Source organism: Oculina patagonica, chromosome 1 (genome assembly GCF_052425735.1).
Source record: "Oculina patagonica isolate OP01 chromosome 1, crgOcupat, whole genome shotgun sequence".
In the NCBI taxonomy this organism is placed as follows: Eukaryota; Metazoa; Cnidaria; class Anthozoa; order Scleractinia; family Oculinidae; genus Oculina; species Oculina patagonica.
The window spans coordinates 20750971-20764189 of record NC_135758.1 but is presented as its reverse complement, the minus strand read 5'-3'; positions in this window follow the sequence as shown (position 1 = coordinate 20764189).

Below are 13219 nucleotides of genomic sequence, written 5' to 3'. Positions count from 1 at the left end.
AATTCAAGGAGCGCCCCTTCTTCTCCGAACTTCTCTAGAGTTGTCGTTTGTTTGTTTTCATTAGCAACGTTTTTGGTTTGGATTTCTCGGTACAATCTTGTAACTATGATTTAATATTATTCTGTAAAAACATTCTTTGCAAATTTTACCTTGCTCCCGTGGTTTTATTTGGACCAGTTGCCGAGTGGAAGTTAGTTGAAGTTGCGAAAAACAGAATCAAAAATCACACCTTTTCATGTTCTGAAAACGGACCTTCCCATTTTCACACCTACTCTTGACATGCTCTGCGCAGGTCATGACATAAGATTTAAATTTTTGATGGATGATTGACGGTTTATGCCTGGTCCTTTAAAAATGCGCAAGCAAGATTTATTGTTCAGAATTGTATGAGAGTTGTAAGAGAATTGTAATAGCCAGCACAATGAACTTAATAAAATAATAATAATAATTTATGAATTTATATTGCGCTTTTTAACATGTAAATGAGCAAAAGCGCATTACAATATTGTGAAATAAAAAAAGGTGAAGAAGAAGCTTATTGTCGTTTTGTCGAATAGATGTCGAAGCTCGAAGAGAGAGAGAGAGAGAGCTAACCCCCATGCAGTAACCTTTGTTCTAAAACTGACTTTTGAGACGAATCAAAAATCTTATTTCATAGTCTGTTCATTAAGTATATGTGATCAGTGAAGGAAGCCTGAGTTCGCAGTAGCGCCAGATAGTCAAAGATCTAGAGCCATAGAGACAAAGATTAGGAACTATCATTGAATACATAATATTCCTAAACTTGCTATCTCACACTTACCGTACGTATCTCGTTGTCCAACAGAATTTGTAGATAATCCACGCTGACCAACCACCGTGTGGCAGAAGGCAAAACTTAGAAAAATTAACTGCCACATTTCAAGCTGCCGGGAGCTGAGAGAACTCGTCGTCAGTATACAGAGCTGAGGTGCGAAAGTGGGTGCATTTAGACAAAAATCAGAGATGTGTTAGGTGCAGTGCGCTTTTATTTAGTGGATAATGCATTACAGGACACCTGTTGGTTTTCGAGAAGTTTCATCGCATTGAAGCTGAAACGAAACTTGTTTCAGTTTTTCAGTTTCTAACTAGAAAGGGAGAGGAAAACGTAGGCAATTTCTTGTCTACAATATTAATGCACACCAGCGACTATTAATGCCCCTTTGTAATTTCATGTTCACGCAACAAGTTCTTAATCTTTACTCGTGTATTGAGCAAAACCCGACAAGCTTTCCTTGAGAATGGACAATTGGCCGGAAGCAACCTCACCCCAGGAAGGCACCCCCTATAGTGACCTAAACGGGGAGGCTAGGCCCGAAAGGGGTACCTTTTTCAGGCTGTTGGCATATAAAACGGCAAAGAGCCAGGAGCCCATGTTCATGGGCTCCTGCAGAGAGTATAAAATGGGTTGGGAAAACTGTCATTTAGTTTCCATGCTTTCGATGTTTTTAAAACCTCAACCAAGCCCTCCCGGCCTGCCTTCTCTCTCTGCATTAAATTTGTGGTTGCAACTTGTCATAAATTATAGGAAAGCGATATCATTATCTTGAAAGACACAGGTTAAGCTTATGCGTTGAAGGGACCAACCTGTCTACTGACGTTCCAGTTCGAAAGTACCTTTGCGTATTTGTTTTTTTTTTTCTTTCTTTGTCTTTTTTTGTCGAGTTCTAGCTTCTATTGCTTTTCTTTCATTGTGACAACGAAGCAAGCGCTTCTTGGATCGTAACGTAGTCCCACAAACATATCAATTAATCACATTTTTTTTAAACATACAACGACTTGTAACTTCAGCTGCCAGAATTAAGAAAAAAATATTGACGGTATTGAAGGCCCTTTCAACTGTAAGAAATCGGTTTATCGGTTGACACCGATTTTGTTTTCAAATACAAGAGGTTTCCAGGGCCGTAACTTGCACGAGGTAAGACGAGGCACTTGCCTCGTCTTGATTTTAACCAAAAATTTAAAAATATATTTACATATATTTGGCTGGAAAAATAATCGTCAGAAAGGCCGGGCGCTTAAAATCAAATTAATGCAAACTCTGCAAAATTAACAAGATGAAAATTAAGTTAAAGACATGCCTGCACGGACTCCATATATGTGTTTTGTGGTCGCGTCGCATTAGCATGTCTTTACGATTTACCTTTTTGAAAGAGATGATCGGAGGGTTTTAAAAAATTGTTTTCAGCAAAGGCTGACCTTGTATAAGGCTCCAATGTTCCATCAATATCTGTTTTAAATTTCTAACTGCCGGGTGGTGCGTAGTTGTTTTGCTCATATTAGCGTCAAAAAGGTAGTGTTAGCTAAGACGTCTATATATACTCGATGTATGTCGACTGCTCTTGTTGTTTCGTTATTTACGCTATTACTAGTAAATTCAAAATTTGACAGCTTTTGTAGTCGTCCCGCACATTTCTGTGTAGGAATAATAACGAAGGAGCAGAAAGAGTAAGGGAGAGGGGGAGGTTTTGTGTATATAGCAAAGACGAAAAACAAGAAAGAAAGGGTATGGGCATATTTATTGGAAAGAGAAAAACTAAAAAACTAAACTAAAACCAGCATCATTATTGTCATGGCAACAGTATCACTTGCCAAAGTATCTAAAAAGCAATGAGAAGTGTCATTTTTCGCTTGAACGGGATGATTTTTTTTAAGAATTACTTTATGAAAAATGCTAAAAATAACGTTTTAGAGCTTCTATATTTCAAAATTTTGGCGGGGGGGGGGGGGGGGAGGGGGGAGGGGAATTACATGCACCAAACTCCCCTAGCGGCGCGGCGCTCGGGTTTTGCCTCGTCTATGTCAGAAGTCTGGTTACGGCCCTGCGGTTTCAACTCATAAAAATTTACAAAAGTCTGTAAATGGTTCAAACTTTCCATGTTTTTGATAGTTGGGAGATGAACGTCAAGCCGCTTTCTCGTTTTGAGCCTTTTTTCAAGAGCTTCTCAGTCATGGCATTTATGTCACAACTTTCCATTTGATTTGATATTCAATGACACGAACTGAAGTTTGCAACAGAAGTTGAATTAGTTCATTTTCCTTTTAAAAACAGTTCTCGTACCCGAGACAAGACGGCCGGAAGATTATATTTTTGTCGGAAGTGCTCGTTTCCAAGTCCTAACATTTCCTTAGATACGATATGCTTGGACCAGGGGCTTGGACCCAGATCCTCAATCGGTTGTCCACTTCAAGATGGCTGCCTGAATGTGAGAACGAAGGCAAGGTTTTATTGAGTCTTCCGACTTCGTTCGTAGTTTTCAAAAGGGCGTTCTTTGCAAAGAAAGGTTGACTTACCGCAAAGTAAAAGGTAATCATTGAAAATACAGTTCATGTTCTCCAGTAAATGTTTTGGTCTGTGCAAAAGATTGAAATGGAAAAGTGCCTCCACTCACTCCACTATAGATGTCATAGATGGCCACAGCTGCCCGAGCTGCCCGGTATTCAACATTCTGGATGCAGTAGATATTCACTGTATTGCGTCCTGTTCGTGTAATGTTTCCTTGAGAGGTTTACTTCAGTACGATGATGGTTTGCTGCGGGAAGTTCGACGATCAAGTCACGTATTGTGTGACCTTGTCACGCCAGCGAATTCAACCAGTCGAAGGTAAGCTTAATCTTAAATTTTTTTTACTCTCAATAATGGAACATTTTTAAACATTATTGCCGATGATAGGCCCAGTGTCAATCGTTGATGCGGCTTTTTTTCTGTGATCACACACACACACACTTAAGGCAAGATATTTTTAGATAATCTCATCACTGCACGACATACAGCTATGGACGGGATTGATAAACCTTGCCATATTGAATTTCGCTGAAATGTCAAAGCCAACAATACCGGCTAAGATAATAGCGAAAAAGCAATTACAATTCGGTAGACATCTGACGACATATTAATGGGAATATCCACATTTGTGGTTTCTTTACTTTCGTCTGGGCCGTCACGCAACGTAACGCAACGCTTTTACCATTGGTAGTGTAGGGAAGTGTTGCATAATGATCCAAGTTGGTAATTGCTTCCCCGGGGGGGGGGGACTCCCATATGAAACGGACGGGGATGCTCGTCGGAAATTTTAAAAAGAACCCCTAAAAGAGACCAATCTGGGTGTGGCTCAAGCCTTTCTTGACCCCTAAAAGATACAAAAAAAACAAGAATGGAGTTTATATTTGTATATTTCTTCGTGTGTAACCCTAAACGAGACCATTATGGCTAAAAATATTGGCGTTTTGGGCGTTTTTTCCCGGAACACCCTAAGCGAGACCAAAAGTCCGAAATTTACACCCCTAAGCGAGACGACGAGCATCCCCGTCACTTTCATATGCGAGTCCCCCCCCCCCCCCGGATTGCTTCGAGGAAGAGATAGCACTACTCTTCAGTAAGATATAGGTAAATTGAAAAAAAAAAGGCCTAAAACGCCAAGATTTACCCACTTGGCTTGGCTGCTGTTTGTTATTGTTTTGAAGTGATGATCTTTGTTTCAAAACAATGACAAACGGGCGCAAAGCCAAATGGCTGAAATTGGGCCTTCAAACAATGTAGTATCGACCTCCCGTAGATGACCACCTAAAATGGCAAGACTACAGGTGCAAGCGGTCACTTACGGCAGGTAGTCGCTTAGGAGTGGCCTGGCCACAGAAATGACCGACCGGAAGATTAATAATTTTTAAAGAACGTTGAGGCACAGGGTGCCCATACAAGCGGCGTGACTGTTTGTATGTTCGAAATATAAAGAAATGTATAAGGATTTTGAAAGCGTCTTATTATCGTTAACTTATTTCGAGTAATGTCTATTTTTAAGTTCAAAATAAACGTAAACCTACCTCAACTGTTGTATTTTGTCGTTTCTGCGGCTCAAAATGGCGAATTTGGGCGATTTGGAGGGTTTTGCGTTGACTGTTGCTGTTGCAACAAGCAACAGCAACAACTGTTGTATTTTGAACTTAAACATAGACATTACTCGAAATAAGTTAACGATAAAAAGACGCTTTCAAAATCCTTATACATGTCTTTATATTTCGAACATACAAACAGTCACGCCGCTTGTAAGGGCCCCCCTGTGGTTGAGGCCGAGAGTGACAACAATTTGAAGAACACGCTAAGAACGTACACAAGCTAAAAATTTTATTTTCTCCACTCGTTTATGCATCGACTTCTAACTTCTAACAAATTAAAATAAAATAGAATGTAATATTTGAAATATTTCACGTTGAATACACAGTTCAACTGGACCGAAAAGCTTTGAATCCGGGGGGGATGCATGCTCGTCGGAAATTTTTAATTAAACCCCAAAAGGAGATCTAGACCAATCTGGCCTTACTCACGCTTTTGACCCCTAAAAGATACTTTTTCAGGGAACATTTAAAACTAACATATTTCTATATTTTTTTTCGCGAGCCACACTAAACGAGAACTTGACGGCTAAAAATACCGGTGTTTTGCCCGGAACACCGTCTCTTTCACATGGCAGTCCGGCCTTTGAATGCACTTGTGCCATGGCCATAACAGAAATTTCCACCGCTTTATGTAAGCTTGTATTGTTTTTGTTTAGAAATTACAACACGTATAAAAAATAAAGCTTGGCCGAAAAATTCGTAGAACTTAATCACGGAAAAAAGACCAATCAGTGTTAGTTCAGCTTCGGCTCGAAAATTATACGTTCTTGGTCTTCTTGTATATACCTCATTGAAGAAACGTTGACCAGTGAAAAGCATAAACCATGAACGATGCGACCCAAGTGTTTACTGAGAAATCGAAAAAAGTAATCCCTTGTCTGTGACAAACAACAGGTATAAATTTAAGGCTCCAAAAGAAGAAGGAAATATCTTGATTTATCAATAAATGGAATATTACTCAGCTCACCAATGCTGTCTACCCAGAATCTCATTCGGTCTTATCGTTCATGGTTTATGCTTTTCACAGGGTCAACATTTTTTCAATTACCGTATTTATTCGATTAAGCGCCCAACCTCGAATAAGCGCCCACCTCGAATAAGACAAATAAGCGCCCATCCTGAAGGTAGGACAAGTTAATAAGCGCCCACCCCCCACCTTACAAAACAACTGAAGTGCAGAAGAGGAGTGTTGACTAATGAAGAGACTTTTCCCATGACCAACTTTACTTAGTATTTTGCAGAAACTCTCAATGAACAGTTAAAATTCTGATTTGGTTCATCTTCACGTTTAGCTGTTGTTTGTTGTTTTGTTACAAAAATGAACTTACTATTTGCTGAAAATCGTAAAAATTTAATAAGCGCCCAGCCTCGAATAAGCGCCCACCTCGAATAAGCGCCCACTCTCAAGGTCCAAAAATTTAATAAGCGTCCAGGGCGCTTAATCGAATAAATACGGTAGGTGTAAAAAAGTGTGTATAATAATATGAAGAAACAAGCTGTTCAAGACTAGTCAGTGATATACCGCTATTATAAACATGATCGATGACAGTAGGATTTCATTTTGATATGGACGATCCATTGAACGAGTGTTGAAGTTAGATGTAGAAAAGCTAAAAGCATATCTACAAAAAAAAGACAAAAACGGCATTCGTTGTAAAATACATGAAAAAGCTGGTTTGTAATGTAAATGGTTCAGTTAGCAAAGGTATCAGTCATATGCTGTTAGTGTTGCAATTGGAAGGGTAGCTGGGATGGGGTTTGGGAGGAGTTGAGAGCAAATCGATGTTTGCATTTATCCTGTGTGTTCTTTGTAATCGATAATCAGTTCTAGAAGAACAACAGAGAGTGACAGCTGAGGATCGTGGAGCGTGCAAGAGAACAGATAGAACGTGACTGTAACCTATTACATAATGACGGCTTAGATGACGTGATCGAGAGAACCGGCAAAACTAGTGAAACTTGAATACAAAAGACAGTCTCAAGAAGCTTGCGAGCAATGGGTTGTTTTCCCAGCGAGGTTAAACTACTTCCACAATCGGTTTAGTTTACCAAAACCCCTGATCGGTGATTAACTTTAGCCTCAAGGCATCTGTTATGGAGTTTTGCAATTGCTGGCATACTTCTTTGGTTTGCGTGCGTTCAAGAGTAAAACGAAACTTTGCGTGCACTGTGACTTTTTCAATTTTTTATTCGGACCACCATTTGCCAACCTCTAGTTACCACTTATTGGCCCGGAAGCAAATTATTAAGAATGAACTCTTGTTAATGAAGTCGTTACTTGTATCGTTTCCGCTGCAAAGTGGATCCGTTGATCGTGACACACAATGCCAAGTTCATCGGCGTGCTGCCAGTACATGTAACTCCTCTATTCAGTACTCGAGCTTGATTTTAAGTTGAGATTACAGTAGTTAAATACACACGCACGATTTTGTGAAGGGTGGGTTCCTTTGGACATGTGTGAAAGCATATAGCCCGAAATATTGGGTGGAGTAGCAGCGCTTGCAAGGTCTCAAACAAGACCGAGAGAACAATAAAACAAACAACAGGAACAATTCCCCTAGTCCCCCCCCCCCCCCCCAAACAACTGCTACGCTAGGGGACCAGTAGAATTACAAGCTAACGAGAGCTGCTACACTACTGAAACTATTACTTCACGTTGTTCCTTTGTCCTTGGGACATCGTCTCTCTTCACCCTAGCTGGTGTATAAATGAAAACCGGCCACCTTTTAGGGCAACCTGAGGGAGTGCCGGGGAATAGGATAGCGCCGGGGTGGGGGGAAGGGGGTTACCTGCGATAAACTAGCATCCATACACGAAAAGTAGCAATACGCCTAGTCGCTTTAGGCTACGGAAACTCGGATAAACGCCGTCTGCGTGGCATGGGTTACTTGGCTTGTCAGGAGACTTCAGATGAATCAATATTGATATCCTTAAAGTTAATAAATATAAAAATCTTTGGTTGAACTTCAAGAGAATGATCCCTAGTGACGAGTTTCTTTATTTTCTTTATTGATTGCCATTTGGTCAATGTATTGGTATCGTGTCGATAAAACTATGTTAGCCACTGCTTGGAATTAAAGGTTGATAGGTGAGAAAAAAAAAACGTTGTGAAGGAAGTATAAAATGGATTCATATCTTGCCGCATGTATCAAGTTCTTCGTTTGCTAAGAATCGATAAGAAGCTACATACACGTATTAAATTAGCTTGTCTTGTGCCGAACTTGAGATCAAAAGTTCTTTTTTAGGCCAATTTCATCGCACGCATACGATTATCTTCCTTTATTGTTCCTTGCACTCAGTGCTTATACCAAACGTGGAGCGTGATGAGTATGAATTTTAACTGGCAAAGTTAGAGAGGAGCACCCAACGAGGAAGCTAAGCAAAAGTATAAGAATATCGTTGTTCTGTTGTTCGTTGTTCTACATGTACTCGAATTTACGAGCTGTTGTCGCTTTTCCGAAAATCGTAGCTAGGTTTTCAACACTTTTACCTCTCCCAAAACAACAGGCATTGTATTTCCCATATCACGAAAGCTTGAGGAAACACAGTTTAACTAAGGCGATTAAACGCCTTCCAAACAGATATTCCACAGAAATAATCCGTTGGGTACCCCTGGTTAGTGTCCCATCCTTCTGCAGGTAAACTAACTGCTGTCCAAAGGTTTTTTTCTACCTGAACATTTGGACACAGTAGTCTACCTCTAAAGTTGTTTTCCCCAACTTCGCGCCATAGTGAATTTTGGTGTTTCTAGGCCGGACAATGCCTGAGAAAGGATTTCAAATTTTCGAAATATTAGTTTTCCTCACTGACTGTTTGTGACGTGCATCCCTGGGTAAGGTGCTACAGTATATTTATAAAAATGGTGGTTCATGTACATAGAGACAGTATCCTCTCTATTCTCCTCGGATTTGTTTGATGATAATGTAGGAGAAACAATTAGTTGATGCTCACTTTTGGGAATCAGACGAAACATACGCGTGGGAGAGGGGGAAGTTATGTGTTCGGAAGGCCTTACTGCCACACATATTTTGATAAGAATGTGATAAAAACCTAACGTTTTCTTAGTTTTATTAAATGTAATCTTGAACTTTCGAAATACCGGAGAGAACTAATGCCTGCTGTTTTCGGATAGATAAACTGAAAGACATTTTGGCAGGAAAAAAAGCTAGCCGGGATTTTCTCTCGGCGCAGAAACTGGGCAACATCAGCTCGTAAATAAATTAAATGAGTTTTCGTTTGCTAAAAATTTCGGGTTGCTTAGTTAATAAGCTAAGGAATCCGATATCGAACAGTATTAGCTGACATAAATATCAAATTGAAAAGGCCCTAAAATGACTGGACATTCTTTGTCTTTTGTTTTGTTCTGTTATATTTTACTCATTGGTTGCCCCGAGTGAACGGTGTAGTGATTGTGTCTTTAGTGAATCGTTGGCGTTCTCGGCGACTATCTGACTGACAATTTAGATAAATATACAGATATGTAAGAGCCAACGACGTGTCTGTAGTGAAAGCGAGGTCCCCAATAGCACTTGCACGGTCTTGCATGCAGGATGACACATAAAGACAGTATTATCAGGTTGATAACTTTCACTATTGTATTCTCACCATCTGTCTACTGGACAAAGTATGGATGTTGTTAGGAGAAATTAGTTGTTGGTCTGTGCATTGACTATTTGACAGAAAAAGTAGTGAGTAATCTTTCGCGTGTAAAATCGATAGAGAGAAGCCTTTATTTAAATAGGGTTACTCCATCAGCTTTACAATAGAAACTTTTATCCTTAGAGGCCCTAGTAAAAAGTAAAAATTAAAAAGTCGCTAAAAGTCTTACAGTGTACCTAAAATGGAAGTTAAAAAGATTAAAATATATAAGAGATACTAAGATATAAGCTAAAATTATGTTACATTTGTATAAAATCGAAAAATTTAAAAATTACATATTATTTTGATAAGAGTTATAAATTGGCAACAGGAGTAATTTGCTTTCTCAGTGATTGATGGCTGATTTATGGTAGTTCTTCATTTTGCTAGGAAAGCTGATATCAATAATTTTTTATCCCCCAACTGGAAAACCGGAAAGTGTGGGCGTTTTGTAGTTGACGAATTTCCGATTTTCTCAAGGTTAATTACGGACGAGTTTATACAGGTCATATGTACGTTGAAATATTTTTTCTTGGATTAGAAGACCAACACGTACGAGACATTGCAATTATATATTATATACAGTTTACTAGCAAATAGCACCTTTTTGAAGGAAATCAAAGTTAACAAGCACTAAAACATAAATGTTAAATAAAGAAGCAAACACTTTCTTTGAAAGATACGTGTTAGTTTCTTCTTAAAGGTCTTAAAGGTTATTATTGATATCAGAAAGAAAATATGATGCTAAGAGCGCAATCTACTTGACGACCGTTTATTTAATTAAAAAATAAATATTTAAAACATTTTTCCCTAAAACATTTTTCCCATAGAGTTATGTAAACACTCGTATTGCGAGCCCCATGTGAGCACAGCGTTTTTCTTTGCGAGCACGAGCATTGTCAAAAACTAGCCTTGCGAGCAACGAGCACTTTTCAAAAAGCTACCCCACTAAAAACCAAGCATGCGAGCACCCACTAAAATTCTGCAAGCATTCCGAGCAAAAGCTTAATTTTGCGAGCACTGCGACATTTTGAGGGACCATTCATGACCCCCAGATGACTCTAAAAAGCTGTAGTAGCAGCTAAAACGTGAGCCGTGACCACAGCTTTCCTCCCTCTCGGAAAAGATCTGTTTTTGTTACCCTGCGTGTTACCCGCCCATCTCTACAAAAACACGTAAAACGTTTTATTATTTATTCCGACTTGAAAACAAAGACGTTTTCACTTTAAGAGACAACTACTAACCCCCAAAATAACATAGCAGAAATCCCATCCTGGACGGTTTTAACTTGAAGAAACGCATTTTATGCAGAATGCTAGAATAGAAGTTTGTGACTGATCGCTCATCGTTGAAGTTTAACTATGTATTTGACGCATTCCGAGGTCTGACATCAAGCTACAAATTCTCCTTGTCTGTCGCCACACATAGTTCATAATACTAGTTGGGAGAATGTTTGAATTTATCAAGGCGATTTTGTCTTGTATTACTATCAGCACCTCTATTTTGATGATCTCTTTTCTGGCAGTGATATTTATGCCGGTCATTAGAGATTTTAAGGCGTGAAGATGACCATGCACTTTTTCTTTGGTAAGGAAGTTGTTATCTGTAATTAAAGGAGAAAATATTATCGAAAACATAGAGTGTTAACTTAACTATGTTAACGTGACCGAAGCCTGGTTTCCGTCAGAAATCACGTTCTGGGCACGATTGCTTTCAAAAGCGGTCTATATGGTTGGTCCTCTTGTGCGCCCTCTTATTGTCTTTCCTGCATTAAAGTAGAGAAGGAAAAGGAAATTGAAATCCAACTTTAATCAACATAATTAGGAGACCTACTGAGAGGTAATGGGAGTAAGCAAACGTTTGCTGTCGCATGTTGTATTCCCATGTTTTGCTAAACAAGTGACCTTCACGATAACCTGTAGTCTAACGAGCCTTATAGCATTGCATCCTTAGAGACTTCATGTCGCCCTTCTCCTCTGTAAATTAAAGGATTCTGGTTTGCCTGACTTCTATTGCTCTCTCAACAGAGGCCTCCTTTCTTGACTTTTCTTTCTTCGTCTTGAGAGAAAACATGTACAGAATAGAAGTAGAGGATTAAGACACACAAATGATTACATAGGACGGCTCAAGCCTTCAAAGTTTTCACAAGGTTTTTGTCATGTTTGCCGGCTGTTTTTGTTATTTTCTTCAGTTGTTGTAACAGTAACGTTATCTTTATTATTTCAATTAGTAAAGCGTATTCCAGGAAGCACAGTTTACCGCATTACGTTGATTCTACGTAAGCCGGATGAACTGTTTATCAACACTATCACGTTCTTGTTTTACCCGGGCATTCACCGGGTCTTTAAACGGGGGACGTGCTGTCGATTGATAAAAGGGACGGGATGAAGACACAGAAAAAATAAAAAAGTGAACGTTGGCAATTGCAGTGACAAGTTTTTGGGTAAACAGAGACTTGGAATTAAGAGAAAAAGGGAAAAGATGAAATTACCAATTGAATGGTGGAAGAAGAAGATTATTGTTAAGTGGAAAGGGATGTGGGGAGAGATGTTATCTGCCGTTAGACCCCTTCTCAAAACCCCTCTTCCAAGCTCCACCAGCTCAGTCCACCCAGCCCTCCGTCTCCAACGTTTTCATCTATTCAAACAGGAAAGGGTTGGTAAAGAGTTTATACCTAGTACAACATAGTTCAGTCTCGAAAATGATGGTGCCCAATTTATCGTAAAATTTGCTGCATTCTGTTTCGCACGGCAGGTCTGGTGTATATTGCACAATATTTAGTGTTGGTTTTCTGTCATGCACGTCTATTTTTACTCGTGGTTATAAGCACGAGCATTGTTATGTTGTTGACAGCTTTGAAGCGCTTCGACAAATTCCAGAATCTCAGCTGTCTTCTCTATTTTTTATCAATCACTGCAGTTTGCCTGTTTAAAAAGACGACAAACAAAAACTTTTCCAACTGAGGGTTTCAAGAGGTTAAAGGCTTTCCACCGCATGTGGTTAAGTATATTGAGAACAGAAATTCTTAGCTTGTAAAGGAATACGTAGTCGGCAATTTGATGCGATTTGCGGATGGGAAGCGAAGGCGCGCGCGGACGGGCGGGGGGGGGGGGAGTGAAATGCTGCACATCCACTGTCATAGACGAACAAACCATTTAAATAACGACGCTCAAAGATTCGTAGTACGTACCTTACACGGATTAAGAAAAAAAAAAACACAATCGCACACTCCATTAGAAAATCTTGATCTAGTCAGATTTTCATCCTTCATTCTTTGGGTCTTTGGCCGCTTCATGAATGTCCACAGTCCCGAGAGTTTTGTGCAAGCTATCCCCTAACCTAATCCCAGGAGTGTTTGCAAGTGACAGACGTCGGAAGTAATTAACAAAGTTTGTTTATTTTTGAACAGGGCAGCGATCAAGTTTTTCGCGATAATCTTTTAGCTTTCGGTGTGATATTTTTGTCTGGCTTACAACAAAGAGCAAGCCCAATCAACGATCCATCAAACATCCAAAGCGATTATCGCTCAGTTAATTTAGTAACAAAACTAAAACAATACAATAATGCTGCAAGGTGGGGTTTAAGTTTCACGTTACAAACGTTTATCGCAAAAGTCACGAATCACAAAACGACCTCAAAAAAAATTCTTAACAGAAATCCTGCTCGAACG